This window comes from Carcharhinus amblyrhynchos, chromosome 14, assembly GCF_965287045.1.
Source record: "Carcharhinus amblyrhynchos chromosome 14, sCarAmb.v2.hapA, whole genome shotgun sequence".
Classification (NCBI taxonomy): domain Eukaryota; kingdom Metazoa; phylum Chordata; class Chondrichthyes; order Carcharhiniformes; family Carcharhinidae; genus Carcharhinus; species Carcharhinus amblyrhynchos.
The window spans coordinates 22,268,042-22,294,670 of record NC_137337.1 but is presented as its reverse complement, the minus strand read 5'-3'; positions in this window follow the sequence as shown (position 1 = coordinate 22,294,670).

The following is a 26,629-nucleotide window of genomic DNA, read 5'->3' as shown; positions in this document are numbered from 1 at the left end:
GATAGTCAGCATGGTTTTGTGAAGGGTAGGCCGTGCCTTACTAACCTTATTGACTTTTTTTCTGAAAAAGTGACCAAAGAGATGGATGGGGGTAAGGCAGTTGACGGAGTATATATGGACTTTAGTAAGGCGTTTGATAAGGTTCCCCATGGAAGGCTTCTGCAGAAAATGCAGATGTATGGGATTGGGGGTGATTTAGTTAATTGGATCAGGAATTGGCTAGCTGATAGAAGACAGAGGGTGGTGGTTGATGGAAAGTATTCGTCATGGTGTTCGGTTACAAGTGGTGTGCCTCAGGGATCTGTTTTGGGGCCACTGCCGTTTGTAATTTTTATAAATGATCTGGATGAGGGTATAGAAGGATGGATGAGTAAATTTGCTGATGACACCAAAGTCGGAGGAGTGTTAGATAGTGAAGAGGGGTGTCATAGTTTACAGAGAGACTTGGACAAGTTGCAGAGCTGGGCCGAGAGGTGGCAGATGGAGTTTAATGCGGAAAAGTGTGAGGTAGTTCACTTTGGCAGGAATAACAAAAATGTAGAGTATAGGGCTAACGGTAGGACTCTGAATAGTGTTGACGAACAGAGGGATCTAGGTGTATATGTGCATAGATCCCTGAAAGTTGGAAATCAAGTCGATAAGGTTGTTAGGAAGGCATACGGTGTCTTGGCGTTTATTGGTAGGGGGATTGAATTTCGGAGCCGCAGTGTCATGTTGCAACTGTACAAAATTCTGGTGCGGCCGCACTTGGACTTTTGTATACAGTTCTGGTCCTCACATTATAAGAAAGATGTGGAGGCATTGGAGAGGGTGCAGAGGAGGTTTACCAGGATGTTGCCTGGTATGGAGGGAAGGTCCTATGAGGAGCGGCTGAGGGATTTGAGGTTGTTTTCGTTAGAAGGCGGCTAAGAGGAGACCTTATTGAAACGTACAGGATGATTAGAAGTTTAGATAGGGTGGACAGTGCTAGACTTTTTCCTCGGATGGAGAAAGCTAGCACGAGGGGACATAGCTTTAAATTAAGGGGTGGTAGTTATAGGACGGATGTCAGAGGTAGGTTCTTTACCGAGGGTGGTAAGGGTATGGAACGCCCTGCCTGCTGCAGTTGTAGATGCGCCAAGTTTGGGGGCGTTTAAGAGGTCCGTGGATAAGTTTATGGATGGAAAGGGAATGGTTTAGGTTAGAGGGTCATTGCTTTTCTCTTAATTGGTCGGCGCAACATCGAGGGCCGAAGGGCCTGTTCTGCGCTGTAACGTTCTATGTTCTATCAGATTGACAATGCAACAGGATCTAATATAATGGGTTGGGCACCTAATCATGAAGTGAGTTATTTAATTAAATTCTTCATGGAAAGTTACTGTCTAATGTTTAATGTGTCATGGCTATTGGAGAAAGCTTTCATTATGTAGGCTGTTTTTATTTCCTCAGGCAATCAAGCGAAAAATGTGATGTACACCTTGGGAAATTAGTGAAGTTCAGAGTCCAGCAAGCAAAGTTTAATTAGTTACTGAGCTGCCAAGTATGACTGTTTTGGGCACAGTAGTCCTAGAGAGAGAGATAAGTCAAGCACAGTGGATATGCCATGACCTCTTAATTAGCAGTAATGTGACCTACACTAGGCTACTCCATACTTCAATGACACTGGCATCAGCTTGGGGTCAGCAGTGCCACAGTGGCAGTATTCTTGCCTCCTGATTTCGAAAGTTAGGGAGTTTTAAATCCCTCTTCTGAGATCTGAACAGCCTAGGTAGCATTCCAATTCCATACCCAGAGAGGGTTCACTGTGAGGAGGTGCAAGCTTTCAAAATTGTTGTTAAATGAGATGCTAACTTCTTAACTGGATTTAAAAGCGGGCATGGAACTGTTTCAGAGATGAGCAGGGAGACTCTGTGTCTTGGCCAACGTGATGGTTTTTGTGTTTAGTCAGCCAACTGGCAAAGTGAAGGGAAGCCGGACGTTCCACAATAAATGAATATTATTATTTGCAGTGTTTTCGAATGGTGTACCAAACTGGCATTATATTATGAAGAAAATTTAAATGTCCTCTTTTCAGTCTTGGACATTTAAACAAGTTCAGACAATCTTGTAGGCTTTACTTTATCCCCACTGTTTTTAATCAGGCACTAAATATCTATCTTCCCTAAACACCAGTTTAGTGAACTTTATGGAAAACGTGACATATATGGTTCTCAAACATGGTATAGATTTCTTCGATTGAAATTTGTTATTTTCTATTGTGGTATCTCTAAGTGCAGACCAGCGTTAGTGTCATTTCCAGTCACTTTAGCTGTCAAATTGTCAGATTTCAGAATGGAAACCGCAGATTAAAAGGATATGAAACTGAAAAGCTCCATGCCATCTTGACCCCTCTCAAAATCTGAATTGATTGTTCCTGTATTTTTTTTCTTCCCTTGCCTGGGAGGATGAAATATAGCAGTTTGGTTAAAGCACCTATTCTTTTCTTAAAAGAAAAGCTATTGTCGGCAGTTCTCCAGCTCAGTCAGCCCTCGGTGCAAATCCCACTGGGCCAGTGAATTTGGCAAGAGCTTAAGGTGGGATTTGCGCCAGGCATAAATCAGTTTCCGATGCTCCTGCCCCATTCCACCCGCTCCACCTGGTGTGATCTAGATCTTGCCAGGAAAGGGCAAGAACCTGATCCAAAATAATCTTCATTTCATTTTAATGCCATTTAATGAGATTAAAGTTGAAAGCTTCTGCCCTCCACTCCCCTCCCCCGCTGTGGGCCTCCCCCCCACCCGCTGTGACCACCGAAAGTCACTGCGACACCAGTTGAATAGGTTTGCACTGCCAGACTGGAACTGTTGGGATGTCAGAGGGCAATGCCAGGCTGACACTGCCAAGGGACGGGTCTTAAAGGGGTCACCTGAAGCAGCAGTGGCGGGGGGGGATCCTGAAAGGGAGTACTGAAGAGGGCAGGGCCTTTAGCAACCCTATAGCAGGGCAATGCTCACTTGGCTCATGCCCTGATACTGCTGAGGATGCAGATGGACAGGACTGATGCTGGGAGGATGGATGGGGGCAGGGAATCATGCCCCAATGCCAGTGAGACTGCTGTCAAGGGGTGGGGGTGGGTCAGATCATCCTGATGCCTGCATGGTGTGGGGGATGTGGCCTGAATATTTAGTTGTGGGGGGGGTCAGTTTGCCATTCTGTGGCAAGGGCTGAGTGCTCTTCTTGTCTGCGGGGTCACGATGTCTTGGGAGGAGGGGGAAGGAAGGGGGCCTATTGCTTCACTTTGAGATTGGGGCTCCTTTTAAAAAAGATGCCCCTGTCTCTGAGGAGCCAGTCTTGCACATCTCACTCATGGTGTAAATCAAATGGAACAGCAAACAAATGTCTGCGTGTGAGTGGATAGTGATCGGGATTAAGCTGATCTATCCGATGGGAATCGCACCACATTTCCCACCAGAGACCCCACTCAGGAATGTTTTGGGAGAATTTTGTCCATTGTTTTTAACTCTGGCACACAGTGGTGCTGGTGTTTGAAGTTGGGAATAATATCTGATTACTAATCAATTAGTTGCCATAACTAAGAAGGAAAGTGATGGTCAATGATGGTTGTGTTATGTCAAGGATCATAATTTAATTTCCTATTCTCAAACCTGGGCACATACAATTTATTTAATTCAATGATTTGTTTTAGAAAAGGCCTATGTGCGGAGAATAAATCATAGGTTCTGTGAAATGAGACTGTAATTAGTCATGGAAAAGCAAAGAACAAAAAAGTACAGTACAGGAACAGGCCCTTAAGCCCTCCAAGCCCATGCCAATCATGATACCCTAACTAAACTGAAAAAAAAACCTTCTGCCCTTACTTGGTCTGTATTCCTCTATTCCCTCCCTCTTCATGTACCAATCCAATTTAATTGTTACTGTGCCTGCTTCCTCCACCTCACCTAGTAGCGCGTTCCAGGCACCCACCACACACTGTACGAAAAACTTACCCCGCACATCTCCCTTAAACTTTCTCCCGCTCACCTTGAAGTCACATTGTACACAATGGTTAGAACTGCTACTTCACATTGCCAGGGACCTGAGTTCAATTCCTGGCCTGGTCATTGTGTGGAGTTTGCATGTTCTCCCTGTGTCTGTGTGGGTTTGCTCCACTTTCCTTCAACAATCTGAAAGATGTGCTGGTTAGGTGCATTGACCCAAACTAGAGTCTGGTAACTAGGGGAATTTCACACTAACTTCTTTGCAGTGTTAATGTAAACCTTACCTGTGACTAGTGAGTGAACTTTAAAACCTGTGCCCATCTCCAATCTCTCTATCACCTGTTGAATTTCTAACCTTTTAACCTCTGTAGCAGGAGGAGAAGTGATGGGAGAAACAATTATTATCCGTTGTGGAACTTACTTCAGTTATTGTTAGGCATTGTAACTTGTGGAGATGCATATTAACAGCTTGTGTTAAGGTGAGAAAGTTAGGCTGCATATGCAGCCAACAGCAAAGGAACAATGTTTGCCAGTGATCTCTTTAAAAACAGCCCACAGCCTGGGCTTCCTCGTGTCTATTTCCCCATCATATCAATTTCATATGAAGCTATGTATATTGGGAATCTCAGATGTCCAGGAAGAATATCAAACAGGTTGTGCAGACAGTTGAATTGAAGAATTCTCAGCAGGTAACCCAGGAGATAAGGGACACTGATTTATTATTCACTTTTCCTTTGAGAGTGATATAAAGATGAGAATTGCACATGGATTAAGGTGGAAGATGAAATATCAGATTTGTGATATGATTCCCATAGAGACTAATAACTCTTAAAAGAAAGGAATCCCCATCAAGCCACTGGAAAGAAAATGGATGGATAAGATTTCACTTTATAAAAAACTTCCACTGAAAAATACTCACCTAAAACCAACATAACTCAACCATTAATAGGTATAGGATATTTCAAACTAAAAGGTAAATTTCACTTTACATATTTGGTGTATTAACTATCTGAAGTTTATTTATTAATGTCACAAATAGGCTTACATTAACACTGCAATGAAATTACTGTGAAGATCCCCTAGTTGCCGCACTCGGGCACCTGTTCGGGTACACTGAGGGAGAACTTAGCATAGCCAATGCACTTTACCAGTGCATCTTTCAGGCTATGGGAAGAAACCGGAGCAAACCCACGCAGACACGGGGAGAGCATGCAGACTCAGCACAGACAGTGACCCAAGCTGGCAATCGTATCTGGGTCCCTGCGCTGTGAGGCAGCAGTGCTAACCCACTGTGCCACCACCTCCCCCCCCCCGAGTCTCATAATTACAAACGCTTGCATGTAAGGGGAAATGGCGATGTCCTGGTAGTATCACTGAGTAATTAATAAATCTAGAATTAAAAGTTAGTTTCAGTCGCCATGAATCCATTGTCGATTGCTGCTAAAACCCATATGGTCCTTTTTTTAATTCATTCAAAGGATGCACACTCCATTGGCTAAGCCAGCACTCATTATCCATCCCTAATTGCCCTTGAAAAGGTGGTGGTGAGCTGTTTTTTTTTGAAACTCTGCTGTTAGAGTGAATTCCAGGATTTTAACCCAGTGACAGTGAAGGAATGGGGATATATTTCCAAGTCAGGATGATGTGTGGCTCAGGAGAACTCCCAGGTGGTGGTGGTCTCATGTATCTGCTGCGCTTGTCCTAGATGGTAGTGGCTGTGGGTTTGGAAGGTGCTGTCAAATGATTCATGGTGAGTTCCTGCAATGCGTCTGGTACATTTTGCTGCTACAGTGCATCAGTGATGGAGGGAGTGAATGTTTGTGGAAGGGATGCCTATCAAGAGGGCTGCTTTGTCCTGGCTGGTATCAAACTTCTTGAGTGTTGTTGGAGTTTCACTCACCCAGGCAAGTGGAGGGTGTTCTATCATATTCCTGACTTGTGCCTTGAAGATGGTAGGCAGGATTTGCAGAGTCAGGTAATGAGTTACATGTCACAGGATTCCGAGCATCTGACCTGGTCTTGTAGCCATGATATTTACATGGCTAGTCCTGTTTGTTTGTGGTCAATAATTACCCCCAGATAATGCAGAATTCAGTGATGGCAATGCCATTGAATGTCAAGGGGCGATGATTAGGTTCTTTCTTATTGGAGATGGCTATTGCCCAGAACATGTATGGCACAAATGTTACTTGCCATTTGTCAGTCCAAGCCTGGATGCTGTCTAGGTTTTGTTGCATTTGAACATGGACTGCTTCAGTATTTGAAGGATTTGAGAATTGTGCAACTATCAGCAAACTTCGTCACTTCTGACCTTTATGATGAAAGGAAAGTCATCGATGAGGCAGTTGAAGATGGTGATGAACCTATGGAACTTCTGCTGTGATGTTCTCGAATTGAGATGACTGACCTCCAGTAACCACAACCATCTTACTTTGTGCTAGATATGAGTCCAATTAGTGGAGAGTTTTCACCCTGATTCCCATTGACTCTGGTTTTGCTCCTTGATGCCATAATCAATAAAATGCAGCCTTGATATTGAGGGCAGTCACTCTCACTTCAGTAATGCCCTTTTGGGAAGGAAACCTGCCATCCTTGGCTTAGTCTGGCCTACATATGACTGACTCTATATGGTTGAGTTTTAAGTGCCCTCTTAGTATGGCTTGCCATACTAAATTCAAGGACAATTGGAGATTGGCAAGAAATGCTAGCCTTTCCAACATCCGATGAAAGAATAAATTAAAAAATACACTTCCAGCATATATATCTTGCTTTGGGTAATCCTGTTTTTCTAAGTCTATCTCCCTTAAATAGGATCCCTTACTTACCACCCAGTTATTTCAGCCCTTGAGTTGCATTCACCAGCTGTATGCCATCCAAAGTTCCCTGGCACAGCTACCAGCAATAAGGCTGTGAATGTTCTGTCAGGTTACAACATTGCTGATGACATGGAGTCACCAGAGAGCTCTTTCGCTGATCTCATTTAAATGTATAACACACAGTAATGCAAGCCAGAATTTTCCAGAACCTCCACAGGTGCAATCATTGTGGGTGGAAAGGAAAATTTGATGGGCCTGCCAAAGGCTGGTTGATTTCATAAAAATCCTACAGTGCAGAAGGAGGCCATTTGGCCCATCAAGTCTGCACCGACCACAATCCCACCTTGGCCCTACCTCCATATCTTTACATATTTACCCACTAATCCCTCTAACCTATGCATCTCATGACTCTAAGCGGCAATTTTTAGCATGGCCAATCAACCTAACCTGCACATCTTTGGACTGTGGGAGGAAACCCATGCAGACACGAGGAGAATGTGCAAATTCCACACAGACAGTGACCCAAGCCGAGAATCAAACCCAGGTCCCTGGAGCTGTGAAGCAGCAGTGCTAACCACTGCTACCCTGCCGTCAGTAGGATTATATGAACGGCATGCCAACAACATGCACTATTTAAAATCTGTTAATTTATTTGCCTCATTTATTAATTGAGGATTGTTTTAATTCCTCATGTTACCAATTGTAATAGTTTACAGTAAGAGATCAACGTGGATCCAAGTCAGATGATTGCACTTGTCTGAGCTGCCCTCTCTTTGAATCTTGCCAAAGAGACAAAATCAATAATATGACCTGCGGCATGATGAGATTGGATGTGGTGGGAGGAATTGCTCTGAAAAGATGAGATTATTGACAGTCCAACAAATGATTGGTGTCTGATAGTTGAAGCCATAGTTCAGTGGGACACTAGAGAAAGTTAGACAGCTGCTGTTTGGCCTCCAAAGAAGCAGATAGTTTAACACTGCACAACTACACTGCCTTTGTTAGATTTCATCTGTGTGGATTGGAGCTCAGAACTTCTAAGACCAGAAATTTAATTTTTGTTTTGATCATTAATATGTGCCTGGGATGCACTCCCTGTGGTGGTGGAGGCAGATATCATGGGGGCATGTCAGGAGCTTTTAGATAAACACCATAAATAAACGGATATGGACCAAGGGAAAGTAGAATGAACTAGTTTAGTTTAGCACAAAATTGTGGCCAAAGGGCCTGTTCCTCTGCTGTACTGTTCGATGTTCTGTTGTCTATGATCAAGGACATCAAAGGGTTGCTCCAAAACCAGCATTTATTGTTCATTGGTGAATTGCCTACTTGAGTTGCTACACTCGGTGTAGTGACACAGTGCTGCTGGATTAGGAGTTGCAGGATATGAACTTTGGAAAGAAAGACAGTTTTACATTTCAAAGTTGAGATCGTCCATGACTGTGAAAATAATTTTCAGTTGGTGTTCCCATGCACTTGCTGCCCTTGGTCATGGGTTTGCATGGTGCTGTTGAAGGAGCCTTGGCAAGTTGCTGCATGCATCTTGTAACTGGTACACACTGCTACAATGGTGTGCCAATGGCAGAGGGAGTGAACGTTTTGATATGGTTGGAGCATTAATCAAATGGATTATTTGCCCTGAATGGTGTTGAGATTCTGGAGTGTGTTGTGGAGGTTGCACTCATCTAGGCAAATTCGTAATATTCATATCTCACCCTTAATCTGTGTCTTTTAGATGGTCAAGCTTTGGAGACTGAGGATGAGTTACTTGCCTCAAAATTCCCAGCCTCAGACCTGCTCTTGTAATCACAGTATGGTCTGTTTAAATCTGTGGTCAGTGAAAATTCTAAGTGTTCACAAAGATGGATTAAGCAATGGTAAAGAGAATTAGAGTTGAATTCATTTGAATGAGGAGCAAAAAGAAACCTAAATAATTGTGACTCATTACAAATTTGCTGTTGTCTATCTAGGAAGAGCCAGAAGGAGTCCAGTGATATTTATAGGACTGAAGAAAGAATGTAATATATTTTGTATAGCTCCAGAACAATGCAGAGATAACTAGTTTCTAGATGTGCATCAGGTTTATTTACAAGAGTTTTTTAAAATATCTGTGCAATCAATGCCTGCACATGTACTTACAGCTCTGCTTCTAATATTTTCTGTAGTGTCTTTTCACTTTGCTCTGAGTTCACACCCAGACTTGATCAATCGAACACATCGAGCATAGATCAGTTAATAGGCTCACATAATTGTATATTTGAAAAATTGGGCTATTGAACACGACACAGAGCATAGTAGATTTTCAGCCATTACAGAAAACAAACAAGGTTAAAGGAAGATGGATCCAATTAGAGACAAAAAATTGGTTCTCCTGCAGGTAGAGAACCTGGTTGACAGGTAGTACTTTGACAGCATCTCTTCTTTAGAAAAGACAGATAAAATGTTACAACAAAGCACCCCAGCCTCCAATCTCCTTGTAGATGGCCCAATAAAAATTCTGGCCAGGGTTTCTGTTCAGTGGAACTTTTTCTCTTTCCTGTCAGCCTTCAAGTTTTTATCCAATTGTTGCTGTTCTGGTAATAACAAAGCTTCCCTGCAGCACAGTCCGAATGGCTGCCTTTGTCTTGTGTCGAATTCGGGATCAAATTCTGCATTTGCCTTTGATGCCTCACTGCTGGTCACTTGTATTCAGGGCTGCAGGCACTGAAGGCTGATTTTTTTTTTAAACCATATCCTGGTGGTATTGTATTGTTTTCTTTTCTTGTTAAATATCATAGATCACAGGGAAGCAGGGTTATGGAGTGACATTATAGGCTCCTTCTGAGCATTTAGACAGACCTGTCAAACACTCACTCACAGGAATGCTTGATGAACCCAACATTCAGTTCTTAAAGGGAGAAATGCCTGGCTCAGTCCAATTAATGAAAACTGTGGTGTTTTCACTTCATTTCTAGAGGAAGTGCAGAGAAAAGTTGATTTCTCAGAGGTATCAGAGGACTGAGTTATGGGGAAGAATGCAATCGAAAAGCTCACCTGGGCTTTGGGAGGAGAATATACAGTGGCCTTTCTGAGTCAAACAAGGTAGGAAACAACTTCTTTTTGAAGTTTATTAGTCACAAGTAGGGTTATGTTAACACTGCAACAAGATTACTATGAAAATTTCCTAGTCGCCACACTCCGGCACCTGTTCGGGTACACTTAGGGAGAATTTGACAGGGCCAGTGCACCTTACCAGCATGTCTTTAGGACTGTGGGAGGAAACCAGAGCACCCGAAGGAAGCCCACACAGACATGGGGAGAGCACACAGACAGTGTCCCAAACTGGGAATCGAACCTAGGCCCCTGGTACTAGTGAGGCAGCAGTACTAACCATTGTGTAGGAAGGTAGACATGGAACATTACTCCAAAAACTGATGATCGGACCAGGTGGCACAGAAGTAGAAATTTAGGACCACTCATCAGAATATCATACATCAAATGAATTTCCAGCTTGGGAACAGAAATAAAATCCCCTCATTGTCCTGTTGGAATTCTACGTTTTTTTAGGTGAGTAACCTTCCTCACCTGTATGTCCTCCTAGATCACAGGCACAAGGTTTACAAACCTGCCTGGAAGTAGTGGGTTTAACTATAGGTCCCATCATTACAGCAAAGAGGTCTGTTATACATTGTTAGTATTTTTGATAGTTCTGTGGCTTGAAGACTTCCAACCAAGGTGTTGCGGGTAATGTACTAGCATGGATAGAGGATTGGTTAACTAACAGAAAGCAAAGAGTTGGGGGTAAATGGGCGTTTTTCTGGTTGATGATCAATGACTAGTGATGTGCCTCACGGATCAATGTTGGGACAGCAATTGTTTACAATTTACATAGATGATTTGGAGTTGGGGGCCAAGTGTATTATGTCAAAATTCGCAGATAACACTAAGATGATTGGCAGAGCAAAGTGTGCAGAGGATGCTGAAAGTCTACAAAGGGATATAGATAGTCTGAATGGGCGAGGGTTTAGCAGATGGAGTACAATGTTGGTAAATGTGAGGTCATCCATTTTGATAGGAATAACTGTAACATGGACTATTATTTAAATGGTAAAAAAATTTCAGCATTCCGCTGTGCAGAGGGACCTGGGTATCCTCGTGCAAGAATCACAAGGAGTTGGTTTGCAGGTGCAGCAAGTAATTAAGAAGGCAAATGGAATTTTGTCCTTCATTGCTAGAGGGATGGAGTTTAAAAAGTGAGTTTATGTTGCAGCTGTATAAGGTGCTGGTGAGGCCACACCTGGAGTACTGTGTACAGTTTTGGTTTCCTTACTTGAGAAAGGATATACTGGCACTGGATGGGGTGCAGAGGAGATTCACTAGGTTGATTTCTGGGATTGAGAGGGTTGGCTTATGAGGACAGACTGAGTAGACTGGGGCTATACTCACTGGAATTCAGAAGAATGAGGGGAGATTGTATAGAAACATATAAGATTATGAAGGGAATAGACAAGATAGAAGCAGGGAAGTTGTTTCTACTGGCAGGTGAGACTAGAACTAGGAGGCATGGCCTCAAAATGAGGGGGAGCAGATTTAGGATTGATTTGAGGAGGAACTTATTCACCCAAAGGGTTGTGAATCTATGGAATTCCCTGCCCAATGAAGCATGTTTTTAAGGCAAGGATAGATAAATTTTTGAACAGTAAAGGAATTAAGGGTTATGATGAACGGGCGGGTAAGTAGAGCTGAGTCCATGAAAAGATCAGCCATGATCTTATTGAATGGCGGAGCAGGCTTGAGGGACCAGATGGCCTACTCCTGCTCCTAGTTCTTATGTTTTAACTGCAAGAAGGAGGTGTGGAGTAATTGCTCAAAAGTCAATTGTAATCCCTGTGTCTTTAATGAGTTATATTTGCTGCTAATTGTCTGTCCAGTAACTGCCTAAAAAGCATTCTGCTTTTATCCAAGTTGCGGAATTAAATGAGCTGGAAGCCTAATGGCTTATTTTTCTTTTTTATGGGGCAATTTATGAATTCTCACTACACATAATGTGATTGGAAAATCTTAGCGCTACACTGTACACTTGCAACCACTAATTTAAATATTTCCTGCGTTCCGTTCTTTCCTAGATTTAAAACTGTCCTTAAAATACCCAGGTTCAATTTCCGGCCTGGGTCACTATGCGGAGTCTGCACATTCTCCCCGTGTCTGTGTGGGTTTCCTCTGGGGTGCTCCGGTTTCCTCCCACATTCTGAAGGATGTTTTAGTTAGATGCATTGGCCATGCTAAATTCTCCCTCAGTGTTCCTGAACAGGTGGCAGAGTGTGGCGACTTGGGGATTTTCACAGTAACTTCATTGCAGTGTTAATATAAGCCTACTTGTGGCACTAATAAATAAACTTTAAACTTTGAATGTATCACATGAACTCTTTGGCCAGAATTTAACTGGCACGGTCGCCTCTCCCTGCCAAGACTCAGAAGGGCATTCTCCATTGGCCTTGGGCGGACGTGCTGGTAAAATTCCGCTCAACGACTTGTGCTGTACAGGAATCATGAAAATTCCTGCTCCACATATTGACTGCTTTCTTTCCCTTGTGTGTTTTTCCTGCCTCAGATACTCTGTTCCATTTTCCACTGTAGCTCATGTACTATTTTAATAGATAGAGACATTTGGTGATAGCTTACACATGTTAGCTAAAATCTAGGTATCCATTTTAGCCTCTAATGGGAATTGGTTTGGTTCTGACCCACCCACAGTCAGCATGGGAGATTTTAACCACCATTCAATGCTACCATGCTGAAGATCCACCATGTCAGTGCTAGGCAACACTCAAATACATAAGAAATAGGAGCAGGAGTAGGTCATCCAGCCCCTCGAGCCTGCCCCGCCATTCAATAAGATCATGGCTGATCTGTTGTGGCTCAGTTCCACTTTCCCACCTTCTCCCCATAACACTTAATCCCCTTGCCTATCAAAAACCTATCTACCCACGTCGTAAATATATTTAGCGAGGCAGCCTCCACCACTTCAACGGGCAGAGAATTCCAGAGATTCACCACCCTTTGAGTGAAGAAGTTCCTCCTCAACTCTGTTCTAAACTGCACCCCCCTTATCTTGAGGCTGTGCCCTCTAGTCCTACTGTCCTTTCTGAGCGGGAAGAGCTTCTCCACCTCTATCCTATCCATCCCATTCATCATCTTATATGTCTCAATGAGATCTCCCCTCATTCTTCTAAACTCTAACAAGTACAAGCCTAGTTTATTCAGCCTCTCCTCATAGTTTAACCCCCTCAACTCCGGTATCAGCCTCGTAAACCTCCTCTGCACTCCCTCCAAGGCCAAAATATCCTTGCGTAAGTGCGACGACCAAAACTGCACACAGTACTCCAGCTGTGGCCTCACCAGTGCCCTGTACAGTTGCAGCAAGACCTCCCTCCTTTTATATTCAATCCCCCTCGCTATGAAGGCCAGCATCCCATTCGCCTTCCTGACCACCTGCTGCACCTGCAGGCTGGGTTTTTGCAACTCATGCACAAGGACCCCGAGGTCCCTCTGCACCGTCGCATGCCGCAGTTTTTCACCGAGTAAGTAATAGTCCTTCCTACCATTATTCCTACCAAAGTGGACAACTTCACACTTGCCAACATTAAATTCCATTTGCCAGTTTCATTTGCCAATACCATTATCATCCGGTACGGGAGAAATGCAACTATTCCTGTCCAAGGAAAACTCTTTTTCAAAACAAAACAGCATGCTATTTAAGACATTTTCATTTCCCAATCTTCTTCTGATATTGTTTCAGCAATAATGTGGAGATGCTGGCATTGGACTGGGGTAGGCACAGTAAGAAGTCTCACCCCAACAGGTTTATTTGGAATCACCAAGCTTTTGGAGTGCTGTTCCTTCTCCGCTACTCCTTCAGACTCACCTAAGCGCTCCAAAAGCTCGTGATTCCAAACAAATCTGTTGGATTTTAACCTGGGGTGTTGTGAGACTTATTGTTTCAGCAAGGCAAAGCAGTCTTAGCAGTGCCCCCACTTGAGGTTAGTTGCAGTTAGAGTTAAAGGTTGCTACCCGAACCCAATGAATATATTTTTGAGAGTGGCCTGATTGTTTTTGGATGGGCACTCTTGCAATGTGCAGAAGTCAGGTTAAGATCAGCATCTCGCCAGGAAATTGGTGCCTATGTCACTTAGGCTACTTAAAAACCATTACCCTCCTTGGTGAAAATGTGGTGGATGGGGTGAAAATCTCCATGTCTTTTGGGGGGGAGGTCAAGAAATGTATATTTAATATTGTTCAAAACTAGTTGGGGTACATGTTTAATAATAGTTAAAGCATTTGAATGAAAAATTGCTCATGTTTTCGGACAGTGCTTTGTATGATATTAGCTAAGAGATTGAGCAACTGATGTTTCCACCATTTCCACGGGCGGAGTACATGTATCAAAGGCAGAAAATGGGGGTAATACACAGATCAGCCCAGTATCTATAAAGACTTCTCTTACATTTGCTGATGAACGTGATGTATACTTGTAATAATCTCTGTTTGGTATCTCCACTATGACTCTCACCAACTTTTACAGATGCAGCACAGGAAACATTCTTTCTGGTTGTATCACAGCTTGGAATGTCTCCTGCTCTGCCCAAGATCTCAAGAGCAAAGCCAAGTCCATTATTCAAACCAGCCTCCCACCCATTGACACTGTCTACACTTCTCACCTACCTTGGCAAAGCAGCCAGCATAATTAAGGACCCTATGCGCCCCAAAAATACTCTCTTCTACCTTCTTCCATCGGGAAAAAGATATAAAAGTTTCGCGATCACATACTAACCAACTCAAGAACAGTTTCTTCCCTGCTGTCATGAGACTTTTGAATGGACCTACCTTGCATTAAGTTGATCTTTCTCTCTACGCTAGCTATGACATAACACTAAATTCTGAACTCTCTCCTTTCCTTCTCTATGAACAATATGTTTTGTCTATATAGTGCGCAAGAAACAATACTTTTCACTGTTTACCAATTCATCTGACACTAAAATCAAATCAGTTTATCTTTCAAATTTGATTTTTTAAAATTGTTTACGAGCAACATTTCCTATTGTAGAGAGAAGTCTTTACTTTCCTGCCATGTGCATGTGGGCACCGGTTAGCTCAGGTGGCTAAGAGTGTGATGCAGACTGATGCCAGCAGCCCTGGTTCAATCCATGCTCTAGCTGTCGTAGTGATTAGAACCTGATCCTCGCCTTGCCCCCATAGTGATACAACAGCATAAGCCATGATTTGGAAATTTTGGTGGACAGAGCAAAGACAAAATCAGAGAAACATCCCTTTCTGGTCATGCACTGCAGCTACAAAGCAATCAAGACATCTTGGCATCCTCCATGCATCTGGAACTATCTAAGGGAGTGTGGGTCAGCACTAATTCCGTAGTGTTACATTGACTGTATAGAAAAAGAAGTGAAATCACTCACAGCTTGGACATATTTGAACAATAAGGAGTTTAACACTTAAGGATAAGGAGTTTCCTCCTGCTAACATTTTGAAGAACACGGTTAAGTATAAAGAAACCACATTTAGCTGCAGTTAAATAATGTTGATACAACATTTTGTGTTGTAGATAATGGTGCTGCCAGATATGATGGGTGGAGAGTGTATGATATCTGAGTAGTGTACAGTTTGGCACATGGACTGCAAATTGAATGAAAAATTGCTCATGTTTTCGGACAGTGCTTTGTATGATATTAGCTAAGAGATTGAGCAACTGATGTTTCCACCATTTCCACGGGCAGAGTACATGTATCAAAGGCAGAAAATGGGGGCAATACACAGAGCAGCCCAATATCTATAACGACTTCTCTTTCATTTGCTGATGAACGTGATGTATACTTGTAATAATCTCTGTTTGGTATCTCCACTACGACTCTCACCAACTTTTACAGATGCAGCACAGGAAACATTCTTTCTGGTTGTATCACAGCTTGGAATGTCTCCTGCTCTGCCCAAGATCTCAAGAACAAAGCCAAGTCCATTATTCAAACCAGCTTCCCACCCATTGACACTGTCTACACTTCTCACTACCTTCTTTGGCCACGATTCTCCCAAATTGGGTCTAAGTTCCCATTCCTGTGGGAAAACAGGATGGTCATTTCTGCTGGAGTCAGCAGCGGCTGCGAGGTGGGATTCTCCCTCTTGATCGATGCAAGTTTATGCATTGCAGGGAACACCCTGTCATCCTGCTGTTCAGAGATCGGCACATCCTTTTCCAACCATGGAAAGAACAGGTCACACAATGCCCCCCACCCCCACACGCACACCACTCCACATACTCGCCGTGCAGGCATAAAGGTGCCATGGTGCTCCCAGCCAGAGGCCCGACAAGAAACCCTCCCAAATGGATCCCCCCCTCATGACCCCCTTCAGCACCCCTGCCTCAGCAGTCCCCATCAGCATCTTCCCCCTTCCCCCCCCACCCACCCCCGGGACTCAACATTGCACTGGTCCCAGGCACCTTAGCAGTGAAGGCCTGATGTGGCACCTTGTACTTCAGAGGGTGGAGGTGGCGGGGGGAGGGGGTGGGATGTCAAGGAGATAGAGCAGCAGAGGGTGCCCCTGCTGCCACTGTCAGCCTGCAGAGGGACAATCCTTAGGATTTGGTGGGCTTGGTTAGGGGCAAGGAGTTGATCTTGGCACTATTTTTCAGGATGTGGGTCTTGTGGCTAGACTGGCCCTTCTAGCCTCGGGAAACCTCAACATTGCTCTTGGCATGGTGATTTCAGGCATCCCTCTGGTATGTCAAGACTTTGAAGTGGGCTGGTCACCTTTAATTCCAAAGTCCCCTGAACACCTGACAGGTTTCCAAATCCCAGTAGCCTTCCTTTCAGCAGAATGGATTCTTATTTCTCTCTCCAGAACCCCAGGTGTGTGGAGAACCTTTCAAGTCTTATGACAAACAGGAGAAGTCACTTTCACTGGGGTCAGGGGTGGGGAGGGATGGGAGCGGGTTGGAATTCCCTTCTCCACAGCTACTCACCCACCCATTTTTTAGCATTGCATTTTTCCTGGATTCTGAGCCTTCCTAAAAAGCTGAAATCCTTTGCTTTCCTTTGTAAAATCTTTGCTTTCATTTCATAGTGCAGCCTAATAAGCCTTTGATTGACAGCCTAACGGTTTTTACACAGCATGCAGTGTTTATCTTTCTCTTCATAGATGAAAGCATCTGAATTATCCCCTCCCCCATTGTTCCTAACTGCAATGTTTCTACAAAAGAGGAACTGAGAGCACTTAGCTGCTTTGAAATTGCCTGCAGCTGTCTTGGTTCAATAACAAACAGCAAATACTGTCTCCTAAAACCTCCAGAGTGCCCTTCAGAGAATTACAGGCCTGCATCATTTCAAAGACTTCACCAAAGCAAGTATGACAGAGGACTCTTGAACTCTGGCCTTTTCCTGACAGTCCCATCACTCAGAGGGTTAAAATGCTTTTTAAAAATAAAGTCTTTAGTCAGTTGAGGTAGGGAAAGGAGAACATATTCCAATGATCTCTCACCTTTAGTGCTTGTGGCTAGTGCTTCATAACCATCAGTAAATGTGCACCAATGAAGACATCCTCCCACACCCCCCCCCGATTAAAAATTCATAGAATCCTAGAATTATACAATGTAGAAGGAGGCCATTCAGTCCATCAAGTCTTCACCGACCACAATCCCATCCAGGCCCTATCCTGATAGCCCCATGCATTTACCCAAGCTAGTCCTCCTGCCACTAAGGGACAAATTAGCATGGCCAATCCACTTAACCCGCACATCTTCGGACTGTGGGAGGAAACCAGAGCACCTAGAGGAAACAAACACAGATACGGGGAAAATGTGCAAACTCCATACACAGTGTTCCAAGCCGGGAATCGAACCTGTTTCCCTGGCGCTGTGAGGCAAGAGTGGTAACCATTATGACACCCCATTGATTCTTGGCTGTTCAGAAATGGGTGGATGCCAACCACAATTTTCATGGCAAAGCTTTAATTAGCTGGCGTATTTACATGATAGAAGTATAACATTATGCCTTTAATTTAGACTTGTTGTCCATGATGGTTTATAATTGTGTTTTCTAGTTTGCCTGTGCACAACCTCTGCCAAATTGTGCCATTAATAAACAAATTGTGACAGGGTAGGTGACAAATACCCGAGGGAGGGGGGAGGCAGAACAACATTTTCTTTCGAGCACTCGCTGGCTCAGCCTTGTTTTATTAATATAACGAAACAGGAAGCTGAAGGTTAACATTAATAACTGGCATTAATGATTGATAATGTTCGACTGTTACAGTAAATCATACCTGAAAAACACAGTGAAGAGTTTCAGTGCAGCATTCCAGAAAGCCAATGCAAGTTCCTCAAAGGATTCACTTGAACCCTGTGGGTTCCTGTCAGTCACAGATGGATGCTTGTATTTGCCTTTTCCAGAGAAGTTTTGACCTCACTTTGTGTTTGACAGTCTGCCAGTGTAAAAGAAAACATTCTTAACTGGTGCTGAGAGATAATAATAGCTGCTGTGGAAGGAAATCTTTAGTCTTTGCTTGAGAATCATTCAGTGTGGCTTATTTGTAGAAAATTCAATACATACCAAAGAAATATAACCTCTCCTGTCTGCAGATAGTAAAGGTGACTTAATTTGATTTGATAAATGCAAAATATTGCGGATGCTGGAATCTGAAACAAAAAGAGAAAAATGCTGGAAAATCTCAACAGTTCTGACAGCATCTGTGGAGAGAGAATAGAGCCAACATTTCAAGTCTGGATGACCCTTTATCAGAGCTGATAAAGCTTAGCTCGGCTTGAATTGATTTGATTTATTATTGTCACATGTATACAATGAAAAGTATTGTTTCTAGCGTGCTTAACAAAGTATACCATAAATAGAGATGGAAAGGAGAGGGTGCAGAATGTAGTCATATCTAGAATCTGTTTATAGAAGCAAAAATTCTGCTGTTATGTTAATCCTCTGGATGTGTTTTGCTACTGAAGCTCTTTTAACTGAACAGATCTCCAGTCAAGGATGATTGTTAATTAACTCTCAACTAATCCAGAAGAGAGTGTAACACTTCACTCCAAACTCTTATTTGGAATGAAATGTAAGTGGCATATTCATTATGCACACATTTCGCATTCCATCTGTGATGATGGGAAGGCCGTGGGAAATTGTCAATGGGTCAGTAGGGAGTATGAGCTCCCTGATTGAACAGACAGAGAATTGGCCAATAAGGAGGAGTCAGCGGGGGCTTTTAAACCTGTTATTTCACACGGACTGGGTTTGTTGGCTTGAGGTGTTGTGCTGCTGTGAGCCACTAGAGTAGTCTCCTTTCTTGATACACAATAAACAGTATTTGGTAACTGGAAATTGGCATTCAGCTGAATATTTACACCATCCTTTTTTTTTCCCATTACCACCATCTCCACACCCCTGCCCCCGCAACCCCCCCCCCCCACCCCCACCCCACCAGGGCCATCTATTACCTATTTCAGGTTGTCCTTTGACACACTGCTTATCTTTGTTCTGCCATTAACACATTCTGATCTCTTACGATGCCACGATCAGCACCCTTCTTAGCCATGGTCACCACCATTTACTTCCCTTTTCTCCATGACATCTTTGTCAATCTCTCCCTTGCCTCCACCTATTGCTGGCCCACTATCCAGCCCCCACAATGAACCCCTCGCATCCCCACCGCCTCAAGGTATAAATGCCAACCTGTTTCCTGTTTTCTTCAGTTCTGACAAAGGGTCATCCAAACTCGGAACATTGGCTCTAGTCTCTCCCCCAGGCCTGCTGAGATTTTCCAGCATTTTCTGTTCTTGTTGCAGATTCCAGCATCTGCTTTTATACTATACTGGCATATTAATTAATTGATTGGGTTAGGTTGATTGGCCATGCTAAATTGACCCGAGTGTCAGGGGATTAGTGGGGTAAATATGTGGGGTTACGGGCATAGGACCTGGGTGGGATTGTGGTCGGTGCAGACTTGATGGGCTGAAATGGCCTCTTTCTACACTGTAGGTATTCTGATTTTTTTTTCCTCTATGATTTAGCCTTTGTTGACACTACGGCTGCAATCACTGTTTTGATCTGTGACAATCTGTGCATGGGGATCTTGCAAAGTATTTATCCAAAAGTTCTGAAATGTTGGAAATTTAGAAGTTGGTACTTTTGCTGGCTGGAAATGTTTCTGTATTTTTTTTTCACCTTTTTATCCTGTACCAAGATGCTGTGGAGAGTGTTGTCTTGTGCTGCATTTAATTTATATTCACTGCTCTCTGAGGCAGCCTTAACTCCCAACGCCAATGTTGTAATTCAAATGAGGTGGCACTTGAACCTCTGTTGGCATGGAGACCTGTCTCAGCTGGTATTTATCAACCCATTACAGGTGGCACCGCACCATCAGTAAAATACACCGATGTGTGGCACAGGGAGGAGAGCTTGAAATAACATTGAAGCCATTCACTCAAATGATTGATAATTTCATTGTCACCCCCACCTATGAGGTAAAGGCTGTGAAGTTAGGATTTAAGCACTACAATAAAATCATAAATCATACGGCATTATGCATTACATCACTAGAGAGGGATTGTTGAGTCGGGGGAACGGACAGTAGACACTCTTGGTGGAAATGTGGGATAGAGAAAAGACTTTGGTGGGATTAACCTACAAACTCCCTGATTACAGACTATATTATGCTTAATTACAAAGATACATGCTGCAAAAACAGGGTGTTACACTGGGAGACTTCAGTTTCCACAGACTGGGAGGAACAAAACCATTCAAGTCCATAAAGGCAACATATTCTCACGTGCATTGAGATTGTTTTCTGTAACTTTGGGCCAAAATTTACTGTTGTCAGTAAAAATGGTGTCCAGCATTTATCAGACTACCCCTTGCTCATTTAATTTGTCAGTTTTTGTATGGCAAGTGGGAGGTGAAAATGGTATGAGGATCTCGACAGGGCATCTGGGATCCGTGTGAATGTGGAAAGCAATTGTATCTCTTTCATTAAGCTGTATTTTTTTTCTCTTTCTTTAGGAATTGAGTGAATAGCACAAATCATTAACCAAGATTTAAGTTTGAATCATCAGTAAAGTGATGTCAAGTGTCATCGACAGTGATATTCTGTGGCAATTGCCCAGTAATGACATTCTCACCAATGATCAGTTCATGTTCTGCAAGGACTACTTGACTCCAAGCTTTATTATCGTCTTGCGCCAAACAAGGACATAGGACTGAACTGTAGAAGTGAGGTGAATGATTGTCCTTATATCAAAGCATCATTCTCAGGTGCCCCACAAGGCTGTGTCCTTAGCCCTTACTATACTCCTTATACACCTATGACTGAGTGGCCAATTCTACTCCAACTTCTTTTCAAGATTTCTGATGACACCACCATAGTAGATTGGCTCTTAGACAATGACGAGACAGAGTATGGGAAAGCATAGATAATCTTGTGAATTGGTGCGACGACAATAATCTCTCCTTCAATGTCAGTAAAATGAAGGAGGTAGTCACCAACTTTAGAAAGCATAGCGAAGAACATGCCCCTGTCTACATCAACAGTGGTGAAGTGGAAATAGTCATGAGCTTCAAGTTTCTAGGTGTCCAGGTCATGAACAACTTGTCCTGGTCCCTCCACGCTGACACTACAGTTAAGAAAGCCCACCAACCCCTCTACTTTCTCAGGAGGCTTAGAAAATTCAGATGTCCACTACAGCTCTTACCAATTTTTACAGATGCACTTTTCGGATGTAACACAGCTTGGTGTGGTTCCTGCTCTAAGACCGCAAGAAACTACAAAGGGTTGTGAACGTAGCCCAATCCACCACACAAACCAGCCTCCCATCCATTGACTCTGTCCACACTTCCTGCTGCCTCAGAAAAGGTGCCAACATAATCAAGGATCCCATGCACCACAGACATACACTCACCCACCTTCTTCCTTCGAGAAAAAGATACAAAAGTCTGAGATCAAGAGCAGCTTCTTTCCTGTTGCCATCAAACTTCTGAACCTTATATTAAGCTGATCTTTCTCTACACCCTAGGTATGACTATAGCACAATATTCTGCACCCTCTCCTTTCCTTCTCCCTTATAGAGACAAAACGTATCATTCAAAGAGTACATAAGAAAGAATAATAGTCTTCACTGCATCCCTTATCATGTGATACTAATAATTCAAATCAAATCAAAAGTGACTGAATGTAGCATCAAGCCCTAGTGTCAGAGATCCTGGGTACCAGCAACTTTAGGCACTCTTAGTCAGCTTGAGTACAAACAGCACTAGACACCATTCATCTCCAATGCAAGGCCTTTAATGACTTGTGCACAAGGAGAACCACTGTGCTCATTTGATGAAAAATTGTTTGCTGCTAATCCTTCATTTGCATAATATATCCCCATATCTCACCTTTGGTATTTGTTATGGGAAAATCTGGTCTTGGTCACCCTCTAGTGAAGGACGAAAAGGAGATTGTTATGGGGCCTATGCAGGTGAAGATTAGCCTGACCATGCTGAGATAGCAGGCACTGACTCCTTTGGAGGTCTGCAAACTGATAAACATTTTCACTAGCTGTCAGAGAGCTGTTACAGAGAAGGCATGAAACTTCAATCTGAGCATTCTAACTTCCACACTAGCAAAATTGAAGTTAATGGAAATTTGGAAAATATCTTCAGTAGCTGGAGTCATTCCTGGCATAAAGGAGGATGGTTTTGGTTGTTGGAGACCATATATCTCAGGACCCAATATCCCAAGGAACTCCTACAGCAGTGTCCAAAGCCCAACCATCTTGGACATGATGCATATTGTGTAGGTTATGGAGGGAGTGAATGCTAAAGGTGGTAAATGGAATACTAATTAAGTAAGCTGGTTTTTCGTAGCTTACACTGAGACTCTTGAGTATTGTTGGAACTGTCCTCCTCCAGGCTACTTCATTGATGACTTTCCCTCCATCATAATGTCAAAGTGAAGATGCTCATTAATGAGTGCACAGTGTTCCATATAATTTCTAACCTGGATAATGAAGGAGCCTGTGCCAGCATGCAGCAAGACTTGGACAGCATTCAAGCTTGGGCTGATAGTGGCAAGTAACATACTTTCCACAGATGCCAGCCAGCAGTCAATTCCAGCAAGAGAGAATCTAACCATCTCTCTTTGGCCTTCAGCAGAATTACAATGGCTAAATCCTCACCACACCATCAACACCCTGGAAAAGACCACGGACCAGGATCTTAACTGGAGCACCCTCGCTGTACGAATGGGTCCCCTGGCTACAAGGTGTGTTGGGCAGGTATTTTACAGAGAGTATCTCATCTCCTGAACCCACTAAACCATCCAGAAGGCACAGGCCAAGAGTATGATAGAATACTGTCCTCTTGCCTGGAGGAGGACAATTCCAACACTACTCCAGAGTCTCAGTGCAAGATAGGACAAATCAGCCTGCTAAATTAACACTCCATTTACCACCTTTAGCATTCACTCCCTCCGTAACCTGCACAGTATGCATCATGTACAAGATGAATTGCAGAAACTACAACAGTGTCTTCTAAATGCCAACTAGAACTGGGCCACAGACACATGGGAACTTTACCATCTGCAAGTTCCCCTCTAAGTTGCACATCATCCTGCCTTGGAAATATATTGCTGTTCCTTCACTGTTGCTGAGTCAAAATCCTGAAATTTCCTCCTTAACAGTAGTGTGGGTGTACCTTTTTTACCTATACCAGGTAATGCTATAAGTGAATTGCTCCTGCAGAGGGCCAGCACTGACAATGATGGACTGAATGGACTCCTTCTGTACTCTAATCATTCTACATTTCTACCACACATGGACTGTGGCAGCTCCAGAAGGCAGGTACCACCACCTTCTTGGGCAATGAGGGATGGGCAATAAATTACGGTCTTGCTGGTGCTGCCCACATCCCATAAGTGAATGGGAGATGGGGTGGAGGTGAAGAAAGGATAGTAAATTTGATGGGACACCACGTGTATAGGTATTTTCAGAGCAGCAATGTTGTTTGGCTGTAATTAAGACATCGCATTGTTCAAGTGGGTATTTGGACTGAAATGGATAAATCTTAAGTTAATGTGAATAGGATCACAGGAATTAGGAACAGAGTAGGCAAATTCAGCACTTTGAGCCTGCTCTACCATTTCAATCGGACCACTCCCTGGTCTCAAATCCACCTTCTCACCTATTCCCCATAGCCCTCTTTCCTCTTTTCTTTAGAAATATGTTTATCTCTCTCCTGAAACCATTCAACAATTCAGACTCCACGGGGCAGCAAGTTCCACAGCTTCACCACCCTTTGCGAGAAGTAGTTCCTCCTCATTTCATCTACCGCCTCGCAACCTATAGCTGTGACCTCTTATTCTAGATTGTCCCATAAGGGGCAACATTTGGTCTACGTTTACTTTATCAATCCCTTTAAAAAAAATTTCTACTTCGGCCAGATCCCCCCTCATCTTCTAAACTCCACTGACTGTAAGCCCAAACTGTTTAATCTCTCTGCATAACGTCAACTCCTTCATCCCCGGGATCAGTCTGGTGAATTTCCTCTGAACTGCTTCCAATGTCACCACATCTTTCGTCAAATGAGGAGAGCAAAACAGGACTCCAGACGTGGCCTCGACTTTCTGCAATTCATGAACGTAGACGTCCAGATCCTTCTGCCCAGATGCATTTTGAACCTGCTTTCTATTTAGGTAATAATTTTCCTTTCTAATTTTTCTGCCAAAATGGATAAGCTTAGTCCATATCTATCATCCAAGTTCTGGAACTCCATGTCATCCACCGAGACAGTGAGATGTAGCTTACTGACAAACTAAAAATACTGGATTTATACGCTTAAACCACATATCCATCTCCCCTTGTCTGAATTCCCAGCAGTTTTTTTTGTATAACTGAGTGCCATTGATTCACAATCTGACAGTAGATGTTGGCCCATCTTGTTTATAAACCAACAGAACAGTCCAGACTATGTTTCATGAATACTGTGCCTGAATTGGCCAACAATTGAATGGTAAGGGAACACCTAGCTGGCAGTGACTGCCACATGTGGAAGTTGATATTTGGTCTGAGAGGGAGAGAGCCAAGCCACAAACAAATGTTTGAAATTTTGGTAAGGTCAAAATTGACCACAGTAACCCAGACAGAATGACTGGTGGAGCTACAAATGAAGCATTAAGAAATCACTGGTACAATAAAAGGCCTGTACACACTATGAAAGGTCAATGGCCCTAATGTGTAATGAAATACCCTATATCACCAAAAGTGAGAGAAATCTAATAAGAGCTTCCATAAATGCAAAGAATAATGGAGTTCCTGTGGATGGGAAGAGTCATAAAGAACAGCAAATAGTTACAAATGAAGTTGAAAGGAAAGCAAGAAAAAAATGTGTGGGATTTATAGTATCATATTTTTTAACAAGTTGAATGGTTATATGTACTCCAGTTGATAGAGCCGAGATGCTGTCCCCCAGGGATTCCTACTGGTACATAGAATCATTGGCTTCCTCCTGTGCTGTAGGATACAATCAGCCCATCGAGACTGACCAACCACAACCCCACACAGGCCCTTTCCCTGTGACCCTATCCATTTACCTTAGCTAGCTCCCCTGACACTAAGGGGCAATTTAACATGGCCAATCCATCTAACCCACACATCTTTGGATTGTGGGAGGAAACCAGAGCACCCAAAGGACACGGGGAGAATGTGCAAACTCCAACGGACAGTGACCCAAGCTGGGATCTGAACCTTGGACCCTGGCACTGTGAATCAGCAGTGCTAACCACTATGTCACCATGCTGCTCTCCCTCAACACTTTAATCAATGTCTTGGATGAAGTAGTAAAGCAAAATATCCAAGCTTGCTCACAAGTGTTGGGCCAGCACAATATAAGATAGTTGTGAGTGGCAGATTGCAGGGAAATATTGATAGACCAAGTGAGTGAATTCTGCCTGCAGAATCATGCAGTTTTGTGCAGTGTTGTAAATTTGGACAATTGGAACAGTATTTTCGAACTGATCCATTTCTATACTTCTACGATTCCTCATTTCAGGTGACTAGATACAGAAATCAATAAAACAATTGGAGATCTATCTTTTTTTAAAGAAAGGATAATGGAATATTAGCCTTTGTTGCAAAATGACCATCAGGGAAAGGTGAAAATTTATTCTGCAGTTGTCTAAATAAAGATGGGTCTGGGCCCCAGTTGGCCAATTCAGGCGTAGTATTCATGAAACATAGTCTGGACCGTTCTATTGGTTTATAAACAAGATAAACTTGCTATCTCAAGTAGAATACATTGATCTTTGGATGAGTTATGTCACAGATTCACCAGAATGGTATCAGGACTAAAAGAGTGAAACCACAAAGATTTGGTTGCTTGATTCACTTAAATATTGAAGATGAATGTCTCTGGCATTGTGAGCGTGGCCACCTCATTTTTTAAATCGGGAGTTTTGTCCCTATATCCACCTTCCCTATCTCTTGTGCTGTGTTGCAAACACATAGAGGATTACACATCACGAGTGCTGCCAGGATAAGCGGACATTCTCGGAGATAAACTTCTGTCCTGCAAAGTTGGGAAGCCTGTTATCCTGGAAAACCCCTGTATTTTATCCTGATCTCCCTTTTTTGGGAAGAGAAGGATGGTTCCCTGTAAAACACTTTGTGACATCACTATTGCTTCTCTTGCGTAGCAAACTGTGACACTTTGTTTATGTCACCAGTACTGCCTGGAAAGATCCCATGGTGTACCTTGTTGCTGTGACAGTGACTTTCACAGCCACTGAGAGGGCTGTCCTTACCCTAATCTCCAGCTGGCCTGAAGGAGCTGGCACAAC